Below are 22,879 nucleotides of genomic sequence, written 5' to 3' on the forward strand. Positions count from 1 at the left end.
GGTACAGAAATGGAAGAACACGCACATGGCCCAGTACAGTGCAAACCGAGGGTAGGCTCACCGCCAAGGGAGCGCGTTGTGCGTATTAGCGCATGTTACTCCTCCCCACCACCCTGTGAGGCAAAAACTAACGCTGCTGTTGCAGCTAAGGAAGTGGGGGCTCAGGGGGAAGTCCCGCCCATGGCCACACAGCGAGAAGTGCGGGATCGGGGGCATCGGTGCTTGGAGCTCTGTCGTGCCACGCTGCCCTTACCACAAAGCGACAGGGATTGCACCAGCATGTCACTGGCCCAGAGAAGAGGACCTCTCAGGGGGGTGGGACAAGGAGCCCAGAATCGCAGGGACTCACGAACCTGTGGTGCTGCAGGCGGCACTTCGAGCTGCTGGGACGGATGGCTGTTTCCCAGAAATGATCGTGAAATCACCGAACAGTAATTAGTGGGAGCGTTTTTCCTACCTACGTACGTCCCCGCAACAAAATAAGGTCCAAATTAACTAATGATTATAAAAAAAGTGAAGCCCCCCAAAATAGTCAGATGAATATGTAGATGGTTATTTGTCAGAAACCTGGGATTGTGAAAGTCATTCTAAGTATATCTCAAAACCATAAAGGAAAAGCCTGACAGATATGATTATCAAAATAGGAATACATTTACTTATGAAAAAAAAGACACCAGAAACAATTAAAAAGTAAATAAGCTGGAAAAATATTTGTTATGTAATTTATAATTATATTTATTTTTTTAAATTTAGGGAGAAAAAAGAAAATCACAGGGGAAAATTTCCATTTCAAGAATCAATCCTTCAGCCCTGGCTGGTGTAGCTCAGTGGATTGAGTGCGAGCCTGCGAACCACAGGATCACGGTTCAATTCCCAGTCAGGGCACACATGCCTGGGTTGCTTGCCAGCCCCCAGTGGGGGACAGGGGGACACATGAGAGGCAACCACACATTGATGTTTCTCTCCCTCTCTCCTTCCCTTCCCCTTAAATAAATAAAATGTTTTAAAAAAAGAATCAATCCTATTTCCATATTCTAGGCTTTCCCCAAGCTTCTTTCTCCCTCCAGCTCAGATCGCTGGCCTTCAGGTTCCTGCAAGTCTGCAGCCCCTGGGAAATCCCAGGCCCCTGTGTGCGCCTCCCTCCTGCCCTCTAGCGGAGGGAGGAGGGCAGTGCACAGAGGCTGCTGAGGATCTGGGCAAGCCCTGGCCATTCTCTCAGTCATGTTGTTGGGGGTTGAGAGAGCCTTGAGGCCACCTGGGTGTTTCATGAAACGTCAACACTGGCCATACGATCTATTTCCTCACCCCATTCTGATGCCATTATACTTTTTCCATATACTGGCAGCCTTAAAAAAAGCAATTGGTTTGAACCCTTCGCAACAATGAGGGGCCCTAGCAATTTATATTAATCAGCCATCAAGTATTCAAATATTCATATAACACCCACTGGGTACAAGCATGAACAAGACATAAATAATGCAAATTAGACATTTCAGTCATTTAAAAATAATTTCCTACCCAGATGGGCCCTGTTGTTTTCAGTTTTAACAGAACGTTACGACTTGTCATTGGCCGTCATGCTGTTTCCGTTCCCTGTGTGTCACGGCAGCCAGGACGTGTTTCAAGAACAGGGACAGTTTGCAGTGTCCGTGTGCTGGTGGCAGCCCTGCCCGGGTGGGAGCTCCTGATTCAGTCTCCATCCTTCCGCTCATCCCTCCATCTCTATTTCCTTCTTTCCTTCCTCCCATCCATCCATCCATCCATCCATCCATCCATCTCCCTTTCTTTCCATCAAAACAGGGGCCAGGCCATCTTTTCTTGGGCTGCGCGAAGAGTGGATTTGCTAAGAGATGATCTTACCTAATTCGTGCTGTGGGGCTTGTCCCAGCATCACCCGATGCTCGATCAGTGGCCACAGGGGGCCTCACCCTTGGGCATCTCAACTCCCGCACCCTTTCCCCCCACCACCTGAAGCCTGCGTGACTCCCCCCGGCTCACAAAGGCTTACGGATAAGACGCAGTTGGCCTTGGCTGGCTGGAAGAGTGGAGGGAGAACAGCGAACAGTCTTCCCGTACAACGCCATGGCTTATCAGTGATGGACGACTCCCTGTCACAGTGGTCCCGCTGCATCAAAGGGAAAATTGCTGGTGTCAAATGAGGTGGGGCATGAATGTGAGCTTCCCTAAACGTTCTCCCATGCTTTCGACTTTGGTACTGAGCTCAGCAGAGCTGACGTATGGGAAGCCACGGGAACCATGTCCAAGGCTAGGAAAAGAAGGTTAAATCTGTCAGAAAGACAAACCGAATGGCTTCTTCGTTAAAAACAGAAGCTCCGCGGGTGAAAACGCACAGCTACGTTTATCTGTGCCGCGCAGTCAGCAGCAGCAACTCCACACCAAACGTCGTTAAATGCCGAACGTACTGTGCTGCTCTTTGGAAACTATTTCCACGACCAAGAAAGGCAGGCTCGGCCGACACAGGGTGACAGATAATAAGAGTCATGGCAGTGGGGCCGTGTGGGCTTCAGAGCCATTCACCTTTGGTTTCAGACTCAGAGAGGGAGGTTGTTCCTAACAAGGAGAATACTCCCTTGAGGTAGAAACTCGAAAAGATGTGATTTGTGCCCTATTTGTGATTTGAGAGTGATTCTTTGGCTGCTGTTTAGTTTTTAATTTCTGGTGAGCTTGCCTAATCTCAGTTCTAGCGCCATCACCTGGTCGATGCAGTGCCATCTCATCCCATTTATTCCTAGTGAGAGTAAGTAAAACGGAAAACTCAACAGCACATTCCTATGCACTTGGCGTGGTCTTAATAAACCTAATTTAAAAGAACTTAGGCCATACCATGTATCTTTTTAAAAAGATTTTATTTATTTTTAGAGAGGGGGATGGGAGGGAGAAAGAGAGGGAAAGAAACATTAATGTGTGGTTGCCTCTCATGTGCCCCCGACTGGTAACCTTACCTGCAACCCAGGCATGTGCCCTGGCTGGGAATTGAACCCACGACCCTTTGTTTCACAGGCTGGTGCTCAACCCACTGAGCCACAGCAGCCAGGGCTATCTTTTAATCAAATGAGAGAAAAACTTGGACGCAGCTTGAGCAAGTGTGTCTCCTTTGCATAAACCTGTGTGTGTCTCTCCAGCTGTGTGCTGTACAAATGCATAACCTTCTAAGGTTTAAACTTTGGTTTCTCTTTCTGTGGTCGATAACATGCAAACACAAGGCTCAGACTGTCGAGGTGGGAAGGCTCGGTCCTTCATGTTGGGGACGAGACGTCATCATCTCACCCCTCCTTCATCACACGCCCTGTTCACACAGAAGCCAGCATGAAATCGGGCTTCCACTCGAACCCTGACGTGGTTTGAAGATTACAGAGCAATCCGGGAGGAATTTTGCTTCAGAAGTACATAGTTTTGTCTCATTTGAGGCCGTTAGTCTCGCTTCTGTAAAACTCAAGTGTGAATTTTGTATGTTGATGCTAAAACAAACAGCTCCTGTCAGGCTGCAAGGACAAGAAGGATATTGAGGTCTACCCAGGCCACTAAGATCATCCATTATTTTTCTGACTGTTCTCTGAGTTGATTGAGAAATTATGGGCTAAACAACATAATCATCAGCACACCCTGTGTTGGAAGGATCCATGGCCCATGTCACTAGTCCCCAGTAGACCTCTGCCCACCTGTTTTTTAAAAAAATTTATTTATTTATTTTTAGAGAGAGGGGAAGGGAGGGAGAAAGAGAGGGAAGCACCAATGTGTTGTTGCCTCTCACACGCCCCCTACTGGGGACCTGGCCCAAAACCCAGGCATGTGCCCTGACTGGGAATCGAACCAGCGACCCTGTGGTGTGCAGGCCAGCACTCAATCCACTGAGCCAGGGCTATTCTGTTTTTGGATGTCATCCCTCCACATCTTCCCTTGTGATCTTTCTAGGGGCTCATCCCTCAAGATTGCCCACATTTCCAGGCCGTGAGTGAATCTCTCCTTGGTCTCCAGTTGGACACCTATGTCTGGGTCTCATCCTCGGTTCAGTCAGCCTCAAAGCACCCCACAGGCCAGGCCCCGGAAGACCTTTTCCTGGCAACCCCAGAAGGAGGCCATCGCTCACTCCAAGCTCCTCACCCTTCCCAGCTCTGTTCCCAAAGAACCTTTCCAGGCGAACTCAGACAGTCCTGAGGCATTGGCAGCGGGGTTCCTGTTTTCCCGTTTCCTGAAGAACAGGTATCACCCACCTCGCCCCGAGAGGCCTGCCTGCCAGAGCCCAGCCTGCAGATGGCGCCCAAACGCCTAACCCTTGGCAAGAAGCCCTCCAGGCAACCTCCGCGTACTTTTCAGGGGAAGAATAAGAAACCACCAAAGAAGAAGGGATATCTGAGTAATCACATGGCTCCTTGCAGGAAGAACTTAGCTCCAAACAGGCTGTTTTTCATTTTTTTAAATCAGATGCAGCCCCTTCCACCGTAGGAGCCGGCACTTTGCTGGTGAGAAGGAAGTGAGTCTGTCTGCACCCAGTGGGCAGCGCTGAGCTGCGAGCAAGTCCTCGCGGGGGTGCTGCGCAGTGCAGGCCGGCGGGCTCTGCTGGGGATCCAGCTTAGGGCATGTGCCCATGGAGAGGCTGAGAAGGTTCTGGAAGCAGACTGTCAGGCCTGACACCGCCAGCACGTATCAGCTTGGAAAGCAGGAGCAGACGACACTGGTGGAGGCTGAACTCGGACGAAGGAAGAGGAAGCCACCAAGGGCCAGAACCTCACTGCTGCCGAGCTCCTCCTGCTGAGTGGAAACGACCCCAGAGGAGGGGGAACTGGGGCCCAACAGTGTGCAGCTGTCTGGCGGCAGGGCCTGGAGGGAAGTCCCGGTCACCCAGTACTGACAGGGGGAAGGAGAGCCTTGCAAAGATAGGTTCCTGGACAGAAGGGATTGTGACTCCACTCCCTCCCCGCCCCCAACGAGGGGGTGCTGGGCAGGGCGCTGTGGCGCTCACACTGGGGGTGTGGCCCTCAGGACCCCATGGCCCCACAGTGGTAGGTGGCTCCCACAACTTGACAGTCTTAGGTCCCTGTCCCCGAGGGAAGTGAACTCCCTGCCTGAGCATCAGTGTGGGGGTCACTCTTGGACCCTGTCTGTCCCTCGTATCAGAGCCTGGTCAGGACAGTACCTAGAATGATGGCAGGTGCCAGGCAGGTGACGTGGTAGAGGGTCCGGGTGAAGTGTGGAAGCTAGAGACCGCAAGTCCCAAGTCCCTCATCTCTGTTTCACAGCTGAGTAAACGGAAGCACGGAGAGGTTAAGGCATTCGGAACTGTCCAAGTTGTCTCTGAAGGCCAGGGGACAAGAGTCGTTCGTGGAGCAGGTGGAAGAAGAGAGGGTTGTCCCCGCCGAGTTGCTGGTGACACTGATGGGATCAGAGAGGAGGCTGTTAGGGACCCAGCTGGGAGAAGTGAGCTGCAGGCGGCCCTTGATTTCAGTCAGTTCACAGCCTTTGTCACGCCCCCACCGCTGACCTTCGCCACCATCCTGTCCTCGCCACCGGTGGTGGACAGGACGTGTCTACCTGCCTGGGGTCCGAGAGGAGAAATGGTGCCAGCAGCGGGATCTTCCCTGTGGCCCAGGAGCCCCGGGAGGAGAGTGTGTGCTGAGACGCCGGAACCCGGCAGAGCACCCTCCCCCTCCCTCTTCTTCAACCCAGCTGGACGGCGCGTCTCCCTCCAGATCTGGGTGTTCTCCTTCCTCAGAGAGAAGCAGCTCGGGGATTCAGAGGGCCAATGCTCCCGTCCCGCCTCCTCCAGACTCCTGAGTCGGGGTGGGGGTGCGGCCTCGAGCCGCAGAAGCAAATAGTACAAGGAATACGGCTCCCATCCTGCGGGAGCTCTCAACGGCCCTTTGTGTGTTCCATAATTGCCTTCACTCTGTTCCCGGGACAACCATGGAAACCAGGAGCAGAGGCATTTTGTATCAAGTTCTAACCCCAAACGCTTCGTCACAGTTATGGCAGCTTCTTCTCTCCACGGCACAGAAGCATAAACTCCGTTCTTGCCCCCTTTGCCCCGGAAGCCTGGGTCTTGGGCACGTCCGTGTGTAACATCCCAGTAGTGCACTTGCCGAGGCGTCGCTTGGCTGTGCTTCCTCCATCCTTTGTCTGAACTCTTGGGCATTTTCCAATCACAGATGTCTTCCAAGGAGCAGTATCTTCCCTTTGAAGCTGGAAACAAGAAGGGAGAGGCCTGTGGAATGTAATCCATGAATGAACTACGGAGAGGAACCTGTCCTGATTTCATTCATTTCTTAGCAGTGCCAGACCTTCCTGTGTGCGGAAGCGAGGAAGTTGGCAGTGAACACAGACCCGGAAGGTCCAGCCCAGGCCATACCCAGCGCTCGGACCCGAAGGAAACCTGGAGTGGGCAGCAAGGGTCAGAGGCCAGAGCAGAAACGGTGGGGGACTAGAGCCAGGCCATTTCGAGAAATCCCTGACACAGACACAAGGGAGATAAGGAAGAGAACAGAGGTTGGATGAAAAATACAGAACGTCTGGCGGGCTGGGGAGCCGACCAGCGCTGTGCTGTGTCGGCTCCCACGGGCTGCAAGAGCCCCTTCTTACATCCTCAGGACTTTCGTGAGCTTGTTCAGGTGACCTGGCCAAGGGTAACCTAGCTGGTCAGAGGTTCAAGCTGGGTCTTCCCTGCAGGCTGTTCCCAGCCTTGGCCGTCCATCACACATCCAAGGCCAGGACGCTGACAAGAATATTATTGGGCATAGACTCTTTTATCGCTTTTAAAAATGGGGACTTTTAATTTTGAAAAGGAAGTCTCTTCGCAGTTCTGAAAAAGTAGACGATATTGCTTCACTAAGGGAAGGCCGCACTGTTCTTCCGAGAGTTGCTCCAACAAGAATGAAAGGCCCGGCAGGGCCCTGCTTGCTCTCTATTAATATTAATGGCACAAACCACAGAAGAACACTGGGCAAAGGCCCCAGCTGTACACAGAACAGGGAGCCGGAATTAGCCAGAAAACCTGGCTGGACGCCTGGCGTTGCATTTAAAGGCCTTGTGTCCTTAGAAGAGTCATTTCATCTCCCTAAGCTTCTGTTTCCTTCTCTGCGCGATGAGAGGGTCTTAGCTGGCTGGCTGATTTCTAAGAAGTCAACGATATAATTTTAAACGAACACTCACCCTGCCAGGGCAGGTAGGTGGGGGGCTCCCTGATCCTCCGTGTTCAGGTGGCCCTTGGGATTCGTGAATCTGTTTCTCATCCGCGGTGTCGTGATCGTATGCGGCCAGACTGTTTTGCCTTCCAGAGTCCAAGTTAGTTATGAGAGGAGCTGACTGACGTCTGGGTTTTTTTTTTTTCTGTGCACAAAACCCTCAGATCATGGAAGACCCTGGAGTTGATTGTTCCGTGAATGAATGAATCGGGTGGGCAGGTGGGTGGGTGGGGGTCGCCAACCGTAAGACGTGGGGCAGCATTTGGTCTGCTTCTCCCCACAACGGGGGGTCGAAAAGCCAGCCACGCCTGCATGGAATTCAACACTTAACCTGCGTGGGGCGTCTGCCGTCTTGCAATCCCAGCCTGTTTCCACTCTTTGCATTTTTAAACCTGTCATCTCGTTTCTCAGATTGGACCCTGTCATCAGGTGTCACTCACGGCTATGCCAGCGTGGTTATGTTAATGGGCTAAATGAAGTTCGATGTCCTTTATTGTACATCCTGCCTTCAGAAAAATAAGGAAGTGGGCCCAGAAGTCTCTGACCGTGTCCTGGAAAACATCGGGCCAGCGCCCTGGGAGAGCAGGAAGTGGTCGTTTGGGGGCTGAGCTGGTTTAGGCGCAACCGAGTCGGAATCACGGAACGTGTTTACGAGCATTTGTGCTGTGCCGGCACCATTGAGCTGAAACAATGGGGTGCATGCTTGTACATGGGTCACGATGTTTTGGGGGGACACTGTGGGGAGCAAAAGCGGAGACTCTTCTGCTTACGTTTCGCCCGATGCCACCTTTACCTCGAATTTCTATCTTGTTCTATTTTTTTCTCTCTCAACTCAACACCAGCTCTTTCATTATCTCACATCTTGATGTTACATCTGACTTCATTCTGAAACTCTCAGAGAAGGCCTGAGGCCCAGGTCTGGTCTCAGATAATGAATATTCCTTAGAAGAGACAGAAAGAGTCCATTGTTCCAATTTGCCAATGGTCCCACGAGGAGGAAAAAAAGCCTGGCACGTGCGTGGGTTCCCCATTTCCAAGGTCATCTCGATCGGCTGGAGAGGCCCAGAAAAACCTGTACCCAGGACGGAGCCGAGCGTCTGCGTGGGAGAGCGCTCTGAGTTCGGGCTGACTCCGTGACGTCACAGCCAGAGCCATGGCCCCTGTGACGCAGACTGGCTAAGAACTGGGGTGTGGAGTCAAACAGGAGGCCCAGGCTCTGAGGATGTGTCATTATCAGTCTCTCCCTGTCTCATCAAGGACACAGGGATGGTCGGAGGGGCCCACGTTCTGGCAGGTCGAGACAGGGCCGCGTGGTCCCACTGCAGTCCTCGCGGGAAGCCGGCGATCTCTCACCAGGACCTGAGGTGGTTTCTGAACTGGCTAAAGGGAGAGACGTCCCCCTCTCTCTGGGAGCTGGAACAAAGTGGGGCTGCGGACTGCGAGGAGCAGAGGAGGCTCACAGTGGGGGTAGGTACACGGGGAGGCCGGCCAGGCAAGTGGCTCCCACACGCCCCTGTGTTTTGCTCGGTTTGGTTTGGTTTGCGGTCGATCGTTGCTTTTCAGTGCACATGGAAGATGCATCAGTAGCACAGAGAATGGCCAGTCTCTGGAGCACTCGGCTTCTGGGCCAGTAGCTAGAGGTACTCCTGGGGTCTGGCCCCCAGTCCCAGGGAGAGGAAGGAGCAGCACGTGCCCCCCCCCTTTTAAAAAATATTTTATTTATTTATTTTTAGAGAGGGGGGAGGGAGGGAGAAAGAGAGGCAGAGAAACATCAGTGTGTGGTGGCCTCTCCCACGCCCCCTACTGGGGACCTGGCCTGCAACCCAGGCATGTGCCCTGAGTGGGACTCGAACTAATGACCCTTTGGTTTGCCGGCCAGCAGTCCATCCACTGAGCCACGGGGAGTGCCCTTTGTAAATGAGGGGGTGAGAGGCCTACCTTAAGGCTGACCAGGGCTCAGCCAGGGTGTGGGCAGCAGTGCCCAGCATCTCGGACATCTAGGAGGGTCCCTGGCAGAGGCAGGAGCCGACCTGGAGGGTAGTCTGGGCCAGATGGTGCAGGGAGATAGCCACCTGGGGCGGCCAGAGGAAACCAAGGCAGGTTTGAAGGAAAACTCAGATTCCTTGAGGACCCCCCAGAGAGCGGGCAGGAAGTCCTGGGGAAGCTCGGGTTTCTTGCTAAGACCAGGAAGGTGGGTGTGCTACCTTTGGAGACCCAAGGTGGAGTTAGAACGGTTGCCTCCCTTTCTCCAACCCTAGCTCGCCCACCTGGCGCTGCAGCGGCGCCCACCCCGCCCACATCCAACCTTCGCCTCCTAAGCGACGGGCCGGGAGCACCGGCTAGTGCCTGAGTTTACCTGTCAAGTCCGTACCAGACAGTGTGTGCGGTTCACCTCTAACGTTCCAGGGTTGTGTTTAAAGTAGGCAGATATTCAAAAGCCCAGATTCTAACCCCTCAGTGAGTTAGGCGACGTAGTCCCCAAAGACGTGTTTTTCAACAGACACGTGCCTGCTTTCCCTCTAACGGGGTCACCTATGGGAAGGGTGGGCGTTCTCACCTGCCCTTTCCTTGTGGCGATTTGTATGCTAATGACCGAGCAGTCCCAGACCAGTCGGTTGGATAATGAACTTGGGGTAGCCGTGTTGTTTCAGAGTAACCGGCGCGGACGCCGGAGGAATGTTGAATATATCTTGGAAGGGGGAATGAATCATTAACCGGCTCCGTTAATTTACTTGGCACTCTCAAGCGAAAATCACTTTTTTAATATGTAACGTCACAAAAGACCACAAGGACCAAGTTTTAGCGTTCACTGCTAAAACGTCCAGAGAATTTGATTAGGCTGGGGGGGAAAAAACTGTTGTCGTACGTGAGAATGGTTTCCAAAACAGGCTCATACAAGCAGGAACACGGTTATCTATTAAAATCTGAATAATTGCATTCGTGCGGCATTTCTTCCCTAAGCAGGCCTCATGAAATGCACCGGAGCCTGTGAAATAAGGATGTTCAAGTGATTTAAACGTCCGAAAGTGGTGAACAGAGGCGAGGAGCCGTTCTAATCACCACTGAAATCTTTGTCATGCACTTGGAGCAAAGGAAGGCCGTGTGGAGTGCTCAGCAGAGTGGACACCCTTTTTTTATGTAGTTAGCGCTCCCTTCCAGGTGGTGTCCAGTGGTCGTGGAGGACGGGGAAGTGGGAGAAGGGACCCTGGGGCGCTTGTGGCTGGAGTGGTCATTCCGCCGGTGAACTTCAGGCGTCTGTGGGAGACCTTGCCCTGGGGGCTGAGAGCCTTTGTCCCTTCAGTCCCACTCCTTGGAGCCTTTGTGTCCTCATTCAGGCCTCTGTGAGTCCAGACTCTCCCATGGCTTCCCTGTCCCCTCCCCTGGGGGGATGTGAGCACTCTGGCAGACCGAAGAGAGGCCGTGGGGAGCAAGACAGCCATCAGGCCTGGCTCTGTGACACAGCCTTCGATCCCGCAGCCCCACCTGGGTGGCTGCCAAATGCGGAAGCCTCTGCTTTTAGCTCTTCCTTCGGCTTATTTCATGTGTCTTCCCTGGGAAGTCAGACACACGGGCAGGACTGTCTGTCTGGCTGTCTCTCTCTCAGCACTGTGGTTTCAAAAGTGTGTGGAACGCACCCGTTGCCACATTCCATCTAATCTCCACTGTGACTGAGCACAGTCGTGGACACACCCCCATTTTGCAGATGGGGAAAGTGAGGCCAAAGGGTGGTACCACAGTTCCAGGGGGAATGGCGTGAGTGACAGAGCGAAAGCGCCACACCGTGTGCTGCTCAGGCCGGTGCGTAAGCCTTTCCCCGTAGAACTCCGGTCGCATCCCCCTCAGCTGTAAGTCCCAGACAGAGAGCGGGGGTCTGTGGTTGCCTGTGCCGAATTAAAGACAGGTGGCATTGGAGATCACAGAGGTGTACAGGCCTTTCAGGCTAAGACGAAGAGGTTGGAAAGAATGAGGTAAGGGACTGTGGAGAGGAGACGCATGTGGCAGGAAGCAAAGCCCGAGGTTACAGCCGCCCTCTACTTCGGAGCGAGGCCACGCTCCCCGTCCTGGGAGCTCTGGCTCTCAAAGTTAAGAGAAGATAAAAATTCCTCGGTGATCACACATTATACACAGGAAGTCCTGTCTCTCACATCAAAGGGATATGAAGCCGACTCCAAAGAGCTTTCTCCAACACCGGTCATTCCTGAGGGGCACAGTGCCCAGAACCACCTGCTGTGGGCCCAGCGCTAATTTTTTTAAGTGCAAATGTCAGCTTCAAACTCAATGGCTTCTTTGGAATATAAAGGAGCCTGAGGCTGTTTACAGGTTGAGTGGAATTCCTGAGCCTGTTAATGGTCACAGTCTGCTAACCCTCATAATGAGCGGGAGCCTCTTGCACTGGGTGTTCAGCAATGACTAACCGTTCCATCTCGGGCTCAAGAGTGGGGCCTTCCTCCATTCTCGATGTTTCTGGGTATTCACCTACGCAACACCGAGAGACAAGAAAGAAAGTGACTGCCCGGATCACCCCTGCTCCATGCCTTCGCACCCCCACCCCACCCGCACCCCAGCCGCGGAGTCCCAGCATTGTGGGTCCCCCAGTTTGAAGCCTTGCCTAGCTCCTGAGCTGCGTGACCTCGGGAAGGTCACCTCTCTGCCCTGAGCCTCTGTCCCCTTATCTGCAAACTCTGAGGGCTGAACTGGGTGGTATTCAAGGTTCTTCGTTTCTCTGAGGTGCAGCCCCTGGGGGAGACGATGAAACGTCACCTTCTTTGTTAAAATTCCGACTTACTGATCGCTTATCAAAAACCACCGCACGAGGGGCTCCAGGGAGAACATTAGAGATATATTTGGAGATGATACCCAAATGATCTTGTGTTGGCGGATTTGTAAACACCGAGGAGAGGAACTTGTTTACTTCGGACAGGTGTGCAAAGGTGGGGAACGGAAAGATCTGTGAAGGAGGTGGGGCAGGGGTGCCCAGGCTGCTGTGGACAGGACCGGGCACCCCCTGGGAACACAGCGGGGCCAGAAAGGGAGCTGTCCCGGGGAGCGACATTCTCTCAGACGGGTTTCCCGTCTTCTCTGACGTGCAGTGAGCTGTGCCTTCTCTTGCAGCGGCCTTAAGAAACCCTCAGTCATGTCTCTTGTAAGTTAAGTGCCTGAGTGTGTTGCCTTTTGGGGTATGTGGGAAGAGAGGCTGACTTGCCATTCGGTTTGATGTCGGGGACACCAGGGCGCGTCTACCCCATCCAAGGATGGGTCCCCAAGCCGATGTCCTGGCCCACCCTGCTGCTGCAGGTGCCCACGCCTGTCTTTACTTCGGTGTCTCTCTCCACATCTGCACATCCCGCTCACTTCCTCCAGGCCTTGTTTTCACTCTCCCCCATCACGCAGGCCCTCTGCCCTCACTCACTCGGTGGTGAGCACGGGGTCCCAAGGCAGCCGTGTGCTTCCTGAGGTCCTCTCCTCTCCATCCCCAGGGAGAACCAAGCTGCAGCTTTCCTCCCAGTCTCCCAACACCTAGCTTCGTGGGAGGCAACAGTCTGTCGAATCGATAAACACATGAATATCTTTAAGCGCCTATTAGTCAGGTCAATAATGACAAATGCTGCCCGAAGACCACGCGTTTTTGAAAATACATCCCAAGCTTTGTGCCCCGACCCCCACAAATGCTTCCTGTTTAAGGATTTACGGCAGTCTGGTGTTTTGGCAAGCATGTCTACATGTGGGGCTGTCCTGCCCTTCTGGGTCCCCACCTGGGATGTACTCATTCTGCCAGGTCACCTTCATGGGGCACCGCTGTGGTGGCGGTTCCTGCCTAAGAGCCATGGTTTCTCACAGGGACCCCCCGGGTCTTGCATTAAAACACTGGCTCCGAGCTCTCTGCAGCCCAACTCCAGCAGGTTATGCAGATAAAACCATTTTACATATTTTTAAAAATTCTGTTTCCTTGTGTCAATTAGGCAGTTGCAACCAATAGCCTCGGACAGTCTCCAAGGTGAGGAGGGAACAGAGCCGAGTGCCTTGCTCAGGCCCCCGGGGCGCTGCCTGTGCGGCGTGGTCCTGAGCGCTCGGGCCTCGGGGATCCCACCCAGAGGCGCAGAGGGTGCATCCTCACCCGAGGCTGCGGGCCCTGGGTGCTGGGTGCGGGCGGGCCACGGCACTCGCGCATCTCCGCCCGGACCCGGGGCGTGGGGCGGGCTGAGCAGCGCCTGCGCGAGGGGGCGCCGTGGTCCGGCGCGCAGCACCTGCGCCACCCCGCAGCCCTGCCCCCAGCGCGGGGGGCCCACCGCCCGCGGCTCCAAGTCTCGCGGTGCTACGGCGGGACCCGCGCCCCCCGGCGCGCGACAAAGGCGGGACCGGGCGAGGCGGCGGCGCGAGGCCGCGGAGCTGCCGGCCTTTGTGTGGTGCGCGGGCCGCGCTCGCCCGGGCTCCGCGCGCGGGGCCTCCTCGTTCTCTGGGTGAGTCGCGGGCCGGGAGCGCGACATGGCCACCCCGGCGGCCGTCAACCCTCCGGGTGAGTAGCGGGCCGGGAGCGCGGGGCTGGGGGGCCGGGCGGCGGGTGGGGCGGCTGTCAGCGCGCGCAGCCTGGCGCTCAGGCGCCGTGGCTGCATCTCCAGCGCGGCCGGGCCTCGCGTACCTGGACCCCGCCGGGCCGAAGGGCGCCTTCAAGCTCCGAGAATGCCACTCTTCTCCCTGCCCGGGCTCTCGGCCTCTGTCCTCTCGCGCGGGGACCTGGGGGAGGGAAAGTTTGGGGCTGGGACCCAGTGGGGTGGCGCGTTCTCCCCGCCCACCTGGTCCTTGGCGCCCTCACTACGGGCTACTGTGTGTCCCCGTGTTCCATGCGTGTTACAAGCGCACAGACCCAACGACCTGGCCTCCTGGGCTTCTGTCCTCGGATCCACAGGTCTGTGCTCACAGCTCGCTCCCGCGGACCTGGAGAATGGGAAGAGCCCACGGGCGGGTGGGAATAGTCACCTGTCATGCAACTGTAGCCAGGAAATCCTGTTTCAGTGGGGAAATGCCCTGCCTGTGCGGACGACTGCCTTAGGTTGGGGGTCGAGAACGGGAGGCCGACTGCTCCGAAGTGTGTGCGGCTGAGCAGTGACCGAGGTGGCCAGGCTGGCGCCAGGTCCCTGGGAGGATGCCAGGGGCACTCAGAGGCCCACCCGCAGGGTAGGGGGGGTGAACAGTGTGGTCAGAGGGTTAGGAGTGGAGTGTCCCATCCGCCTCTGTCAGACCCGGACTTTGAAAAACTCGATGGAGTGAACACTCGAAGCCTGGGTCTGAGGGGACTTGCAGGTGGACTCGGCAGGTACGTGCAGGCTCTGAGCTCGGATGTCATTTCCGAGCTGGGTGGGGCCCTGGGGATAGAAGCAGGAGCAGCTGGGTTCCTCGGACTTGAGTGGCTGTGGCCAGGCGTCAGAGGACTTGGGAGGACAGGCTCCCTCCATGAGAAGAACCCCCCTCACAGGTGTTGGCCCGGAGGGCACATGACCACGGTTCTGGAAGATTTAACTAGTCAGCCACGTTTGCGTAAGGAAAATGGGAGGCTGAGCTGGGATCCACGGCCCCGGCTTGCAACAGAGAAGAAGGGGGCCGTGGAGGGACTCAGACTTGGTGCTGCCGAGATTTAGGGTAAGGGTCGTGGGGGAGGCACGAGGGTGGGGCACGGAGGTGAGGAACCTGAGTGTTTCCGAGGAGGAAGCTTCCGGAACAGTCATAATGAGTCTTGCAAAGACGGGTTAGGGCTTCTCTGCCCCGGGCACTGAGTGGGCACGTGGTGGGGGTGGGGGTTGGAAACACAGCCGGGCCCCTCTGCCCGAGGAGGTAACCTGCAACTTCAGCCTGCTTGGCCGATTCAACATCAATGACAAACGGAGAGGTTTCATTGTTAGGACACGAGAAAAAGTAAAGCGAGTCAAATGAACATATTTCAGTCCAACAGAGGTTTATCTCGGAGATAGGAATAAAGTCTGAGAAACGTGTATACACACACCCACACGCACACGCACACACATGGGCATCATCCTGTCTGCTCAATGCTGATTTGCCTGCTCTGCTGTCTGCGAGCTACGAGTGAATGTGGGGTGGCTGCCGGGTTGGCTTTTGTCTCGGTCAGCCCCTGACCCTGTGGACAGACAGTGACGCTCGTGCCTTGCCTCTGTTGGCTCAGGTACCAGAGATCTTGACCTTGGTGACAGCTTCTCCAGTGACATTCTGTGAGGGGTCCCCTTGCCTCTTGTCCACCACCTTCTCTCTGACCAGCCAGCCCCCTGCGGCAACGCTGAGGTCTGTGGGGCGCGCTGTCCTTGCCCGGAGTGAACCTCTGACTTCTTCTGCGGGAGAAAAGGTGGAGTCTCTCTCGAGGGACGCGGCTCAGCGGGGTGAGCCCGAGCGAGATTTCAGGTTCATCTGCAGTCAGGACACCCGAGCGTGTGGCCAGAATGCTTCCCGATCCCCCGGCCTCACCCAGCCCCCCAGAGGTCATTTCCTTACAAAGAATAAAAGCTCAGTAAACACAGACACATGGGCTGGGAGGCACCGGAGTGTATTTCTGCGGCTTCTGGGCACGGGGTACAAAGGTCAGAGCCTGTCGCCTCTGCACCCCGACCCGCCTGAGTCCCGCTCTCCCAGCCCACCCCTGCACACCGGCAGGCTCCCTTCACTCCGGGTCTGGGCGATGGCACAGGGGGCTGGAGGCGACACACTCTCGGTGATTCAGGTGACGTGAGCCAGGTGTGCACTTCTGATCTGCCCCTTCTAGGTCCCTGGGTTGGGTTTCGGGTTAGGATCCCACCTGTTACTCTGGGGGAGGGGAGGGTCTCTGGAAAAAGAAGGGTTTTGCTCCCGGATGTTTTCCTGCTGGCGTCTGCCCCGGGGCGTGGGCCCCCTCACCTGTGGCCTGGGGCACCTCCCTCCTTCCAGCCCATCGGTGTCTGCTACTGTCGTACTGCCTGATTTTCTCGATTCTCTCTGGACAGGGATCCCCTGTGCTCTCTAGACCAGAGAGCAGAGTCCCCTGGAGCCTTCCGCTCCGCATCTCTGTGTTACTTGCTTTGTCTTCTTCTTGGGTGAACGTCAGCAGCTCTGAGTGTGGGAAACACTGCAGGTTTGAATTGGTTGGAGGCGTGCCGGGCACCTGCAGCTGCAGTGACACGGTGCAGGCCGCGGCTGCATCTCCAGGGCCGGGGCCACCCTGGTCTCTTGTGAAGCACGAGGGGTCAGTACCGGTTCAGACCCACGACCACGAGGAATTGTGGGTCACCTGGGCATCCTCTCTTGTCCCTCCTCCACGTGGGCTTCCCAACTGCAGGGGCCACTGACTGTCCCTGACCCCTGATGTCACTGGCTGTATAGTCTGCATGCTCTCCTTGGGCCGAGGGCAGATTTGCAGGCAGACACCTGGCTGAGCAGTCCCCAGGGCTCAGAGAGCACGCGGTCCTTTGTGCCTGCCTTTTGTGGCCTTAGACCAGTTCCCGGCGTTCTCTCCTGCTTCAGGTGCGAAACCGGGAGTTTTCATGAACAGGGTGGGTGTCTTTGCATTGGATCTGGGGGTCCCTGCTTCTCTCCCACAGGGTGGGGAAGGAAAGACTTTGGTGCACAGCAGGCTGGGAGGGTTTGGGGTGCTCAGTTCAGGGGGTGGAATCTAGGGGAGTTGGCCGGGGTTGAACCCAAGCTCGGTGGGCGGCCCCAGGGCCTCCCAGAGCCAGGTCTGTGGCGGGCCTGCTGGGGTCTGGGTGGGACCCCAGGAGAGGAGGGACCCTGCGGTGACCCCGTCTGGCCCTCAGAAGCCCTCTGCCTATTGAGTGAGGCCACTTCCTGCCGGGCCTGCCACACTGCCCGCACAGCAGTTCAGAACACCCCTGAAACCCACGCTCGAGCGAAGGGAGGCCAGACCCTGGCCCCCAAGCCCCTTGCAGACCTCAGTTGGAGGGCCGAGTCCTGACGTGGCGGCAGCAGGAAGCTCGAGGTTCAGTCCTGACCCACAGTTTTACGCACGTCCACACCCAGAGGGCGTTTTCCTTCTCATCCCGGACAGACCGCTCACTGAATCGGTGCCTGGACCTCGGAGAACCTGGCACAGGGGGTGGGGGTGTCACCTCAGAGGCTGAGGCTGGGGCGCTGCTCAACACCTCGGGGTGCTCACAGCTGTGCCCACTAGGCAGAGCCGTCCACCCCGGACGTCGCGGGGCCCTGGTCCCAGGCCCTCGGGCCAGCGGCAGTGGGCCGGCCCCCGGAGCGCTCTGGCTGGCGGAGCCCGAAGGGGTGACCCCCGCGACCGCCTCTCCAGTGTGAGAAAAACTGCAGGGTGGCTTCAGAAACAAGACGAGACTTTTCAGATGACTGTGCTGTCTGTGGCGGAAGTCCATTTAAATGGGAACTAACGGAACAGCAAGATTTTGAAAAAGAATTATTTTTAGAGCGGCGTTGACGCTTCCATCAGATCAGCAGTTTGGAATGAGGCAGAGTCTGGGAGCATCTGGCGTCGTTCGACACGCTCCGTGGGTCCCAAGTTCCCCCAAGGACGGCATGAATGGGTCTGATCAGGGATCACAGCTGTGCTCTTTCTTTTCCAAAAGTGCCCTACACCAGAAGGCGGGCAGTCAGACGGGTTCGGCCAGCCTTCCCCGAGCCCCCCCCTCCCCGCCTCCCCCTCCCCCCCCAACAAAGGGTGCCGTGCCCGAGCGCCGAGTCCAGGACGTCCGCCATGAGTGAGTTCCGCCCGACTCTAACGCAGGCAGCCTGGGGACCACTTCATGCAGGTGACCACAGAGGGGAAGACGGTGCAGACCCCGCCAGTCCCTGCAGACGGGCAGAGCAGGGGGCCTGCCGCCGCCGCCACAGCACAGGTCAGCCTCACGGGCTCCGGGCCTCTGATTCCAGCTGCCTGCGGGGCACCCGCACCCCCCTGCCCTGTGCCCCACGGAGTCTGCGAAGCCACACCCCCTGCTCCTCCTCCCTGCCCTCCGTCCTCTGTGGCAGTGAATGGCACCGCTCTCCATGCACTGGCCCAAGCCAGACGTTAATTATTTTAATTGCTTACCCACCTAATTAAACAAATATTAATTGGATGCCAGCTGTGTGCGTGCCGCGGTGTGCAAAGCCGGGGCGGGGTTTCTGCTTTCAGGGCTCTCACTGTGCGGCCGGGGAGTCAGCCATCTACCAAGCGGTCACGTGTGTGAGGGCGTCCCTTCAAGCACGTGTTACGGGGAAAAAGGGGTCTTTGTTCCCAAATGCAACAGGACGCCATCGAAGTGTGGCGAGCTGGGGGTGTGACGTGATGGGAGGCGGGTTTTGAAAAGACCGCTGGCCGCCGAGTGAGGCTGGCCAGGCAGGGACAGCGGATGTGGAGAGGAACACACAGGCCCCGGAGCTGTTTAGGAGGGAAAGCCGATGCCACCTACTGGGAGATGGCCCCTGGTAGGCGACGGGTGGGGTGGCAGGGCCCCCAGGTCGTCCCTGGGGGGCTGGGATGCCAGAGAACGCTGAGGACGTCCAGGCTCCGGGGGGATTGCAGGGGACGTCGGTGGGGCGGTCATGCCGTTTGGTCTTGGGCACGGTGACTTTAAGGAATCTTGAGGTCCAGACGCCCCAGTGAGATGGGGTGTGGCCAGAAGCCTTGGGGCCGCTTCATTTCTCCCAGAGCTGGGACATTTGTCTGTCACCGCGGAATCCCCAGGACCGTGAACGAGGCTTGGCTCCTCGTCGGTGATTGATGAACGTCCACCGAAGGGTGAAGGGACTGGACTCCGGGTCCCCAGGCCGCACACCAGCGGGAAGAGGTCCACCCATCTGGAAGTGACTCTTTTGTCTTCGGTAACTTTGGACGCCAAAGTCATTTCGGGCTGAGAGAAAAGTGGCAGGAATGTAGCAAGGGCTCCTGTGGGCCTGTCACCCGGGTCCCCAGCGTCGACACCTCTGCCTTACCGGTATGCCTCCCGCCTTCGAGGATGTGTGCGAGACACGACCCCGCTTTCAGGTCCAGACACCTCGGGGGGGCTGTTTCCCGAGGAGAAGCCCACCCCCCCCATGACTGCAATTCAGGGCCGAGGTCAGGAGGTTGACACTGACGATACAGCATCACCCAACCCACAGGCCGGATTCCTGTTTTAACAGGGGGTCTTCGTGGCCAAAACCACACTCATTTGTTTGTTTTTTCTGGCCCTGGGTTCCACCCAGGATTACGAATTGCACTTAGTTGTGATGCTTCTTTAATCTCCTGTAATTCCGGAAGAATGGCTCAGTCTTCCTCCCCGCCCCTTACCTTCTATGGCCCTAACATTTTTGCTGAGTATAGGCCAGGCATTCTGCAAACTATCTCTGCGTTTGGTTTAGAATTTTTTTTTTTTTTACTGAAGTACAGTTGATGTACACAGTACGTTAGTGTCGGGCGTGCACCGCAGCGAATGGACATTTCCGGGCCCTGCAGTGGGGTCGCCGCAGGGGGCCTCACACCCACTGGTCGCTGCGCCAGGGGACTGCGATGCCATTGGCTGTATTCCGCGCTCTGTGCTCCACGTCCCCGTGACGGTGTTTGCCCCGTGAAATCTCCTTCATCTCTCTCAGTTTGCTTCCTTTTTCTTTTCTTTCTTCTCCTTTTTCTTTTGATGCTGCCTCACATTGACATCGTCGAGGTGGTGCTGTGTAGATTTTCTATTGCACCGCAGACCGGTTGTTGGATCCCGAGACTGCTTGTAGCAGCGATGACTTCAGAGTGAGCTTCTGGGTCGGTGAAGTCACATTCCTGGGCTGATGGGGCTCTGAAAAGCTGGTCAGTGGCTTCGGGGCCCACCCCCAAATGCCGGGAACCTCTCCTTCGTCCACTGCATCACCTGCAGGCAGCTTCGGGCGCTGCTTAGCCAGTGCAGGTCCCAGGGGCTTAAAAAAAAAGGTGGTGTACTTCCGTAAACTAAGCATCAACCTCATTTGACAGATAATTATAGTCCAACTACAGGAGGGTGATCCAGGCAATAAGGGCTTAATGACCCGCTCCTCAGACATGCATGTGGAAACGCCTTCAGGCCCGCTGCCCTTGGGGAGTGCCCAGGGCCCGCCGCAGGGCCCACCTGGCCCCTCGTCCCAACGGCGGTCAGCCTGAAGCCTGCCCTGTCCCTGGGGGCTGGGGTGGGTCCCCGTCTAGCTGTGTGTGAACATTAGTTTTGGGGAGTGGATGCGCTACCTCCTGTACGTTTCCCTCCAAATGGGTTTTCATGTTCCTGAGATTTCATAAAGGAGGACCTCGTGACTTGAAAACAGATTTTGGCTGTTTTTTTTTTTTTTTATTGCATCACTTGCCCGTAGAAACTGGATGGGCTTTCCAAAGTCCAAGAGTCCCCCATCCCACCTCTCTTCTCCCCCTCCTCCTCCACTGCCTCCTCCTTTCTTCCATTCGTCCTCTCTCTCCCTCCTTGTCTTCCGCTCCTCTTTCATCAAAGACCCAAAGGACCAGACGGGGAAATGTTCCATCTGCCCCCGTCACTTGCTCCTACCTCCCCTCTGCCTGGGGTCACCTGCTAGGAGACAGCGCAGGCAAGGCCTCCAGTGCAGGCAAGGCCTCTGTTCCCAGCCGTTCTGTGTGCTCAGGGGTCGGAGGCCAGCGGCACGCCCCCCCCCTCCCGCCTCCAGGCAAGTCCTGTGTGTGGACCCAGGGACCTGGTTCGAGGCCCAGGGGCACCCCTCCCGTCTCCGCCACTTCCTCACGCATGTGTCAGACGCCTCTGTGTTCGGTGCATCGTGGCGAGGGCTTGATGTCGTACTTCCCAGCTCGGTGCCCAGTGCCTTTCCTCACCGGAGCTCCCTTCCTCGGTGGGCGTGTCAGGTGGTGGGAACCCAGGCGCAGGGTTCCCAAGGGCAGGGCCGTTTCCAGCTCAGCAGGGACCACTTGGGAAGCAGATGAGCAAGTGCACTTGTGGAGGAGGGGGGTCCAGTGAAGCAGGAAGCCCCCTCTTCCCTCTGCACTGGGGGTGGGGGGGGTTCGGGCTCTCTTGCCTACAGGGATGGTAAGCTGCGCCCACCCCAGATTCCACCTCCAGTCTCATAGCTGGGAGGCGCCCTGTGTGGCCTCTGCTGCCCACACCTCTCACAGCCCTGGGGGAGCCTCGCCCCCACCCTGCTGGACTCCGGCTGCCTCCTCCCAGCCTGTAGTGACCATCCTTACCCTAGTTCCCATTTGCTCTCTGCTCTGGTCCTGCCTGAGTGCAGGCAGGGGTGCTCTGTCACCACTCCCTTCTCTGTCCCCATCCTTTCGGGCAGCGAGGAGGGAAGGGTCCCCTCGCCCCAAGGTAACTCTCCCTCCTGGGCCCTCCCATCCTCTGGTCGGTGGCTTAGGTCCGGGGCTGTGTTGAGTGAGGGGCAAGCAGCCCTTCTCTAAGAGGCCCAGGCTGGGAACAGAGGAAAGGGCTGTTAGGCCTGTTACCACCAGGGGGCACCCTCACACAGGTATTTCAGCAGATCGAACCTCACCCCTCATCAGAATCACCACCAGGAGGGCGGATCAGTCCCTAGGGCTCTTTCAGGGTGTGGGTTGAGAGGGGATGGAGCCTCATTTCTCTCCAGAGCCCCGACCAGTTCTCCCGCCCTGGACCATTCAGAAACCCGACCTGGTGCGGAGCTCCTCCCGCCTTCTGCTCCCTTCACGCCTCCACATTTTCCAGGTTCCGGGCACAGGGCCGGGCACAGGGCCGGGCCCACTGAGGTCAGGGAGGAAGGGTCAGCATTGTCCTGAAGGTGACTGACTCAGGCATGCAGGTTCCCGCCTGTGTATTTTCGGGGAAGCAGAGTCAAACGAGTGGGTTAAAAATTCACCCTTATAAACGTAAGAGAACTTATCAGTAAGACTTTCTCTGGAAAGATGCATGCCCTGAACAAGATAATTTTTTTAATTAAAAAAATCCCAGTGGGTTATTGTGACGTAGGCTGGTATTGCAGACAATTCCAGCAAGATATTAATGNACCAGGAGGGCGGATCAGTCCCTAGGGCTCTTTCAGGGTGTGGGTTGAGAGGGGATGGAGCCTCATTTCTCTCCAGAGCCCCGACCAGTTCTCCCGCCCTGGACCATTCAGAAACCCGACCTGGTGCGGAGCTCCTCCCGCCTTCTGCTCCCTTCACGCCTCCACATTTTCCAGGTTCCGGGCACAGGGCCGGGCACAGGGCCGGGCCCACTGAGGTCAGGGAGGAAGGGTCAGCATCGTCCTGAAGGTGACTGACTCAGGCATGCAGGTTCCCGCCTGTGTATTTTCGGGGAAGCAGAGTCAAACGAGTGGGTTAAAAATTCATCCTTATAAACGTAAGAGAACTTATCAGTAAGACTTTCTCTGGAAAGATGCATGCCCTGAACAAGATAATTTTTTTAATTAAAAAAATCCCATTGGGTTATTGTGACGTAGGCCGGTATTGCAGACAATTCCAGCAAGATATTAATGGCAAATACGCTGAGTTATTCTGCTCCGTGTTGCTGTTTATCGTTCTGTACACGTCTTGGTTCAGAAAGTCTGTAACGGTCTCCCCAAAGTCAACACAGCAATCTGTCTTCACCTTGGCGTGTTTCCCCATTCCCTTTTACATTTAGGTGTTTTGAAGCTCCTTTTTAAAATAACTGTCTTATTGTTGTTCAATGACAGCTGTCTGCATTTCCCCCACCACTCCCCATCACCCCCTTCCCTCCCTTGCTTCCACCTTCCCC

General features: G+C 56.3%; 1 protein-coding gene across 3 annotated transcripts in view; it reads left to right on the forward strand.

The window, feature by feature from the left end:
- The window catches only part of LOC118991887 (fumarylacetoacetase), a 111,740-nt gene that overhangs the window by 27,672 nt on the left and 61,189 nt on the right, over positions 1-22,879 (forward strand). The gene's annotated exons all lie outside the window — the stretch shown is intronic.

Source organism: Sturnira hondurensis, unplaced genomic scaffold, assembly GCF_014824575.4.
Source record: "Sturnira hondurensis isolate 20B ecotype Veracruz unplaced genomic scaffold, ASM1482457v3 Scaffold0007865, whole genome shotgun sequence".
In the NCBI taxonomy this organism is placed as follows: Eukaryota; Metazoa; Chordata; class Mammalia; order Chiroptera; family Phyllostomidae; genus Sturnira; species Sturnira hondurensis.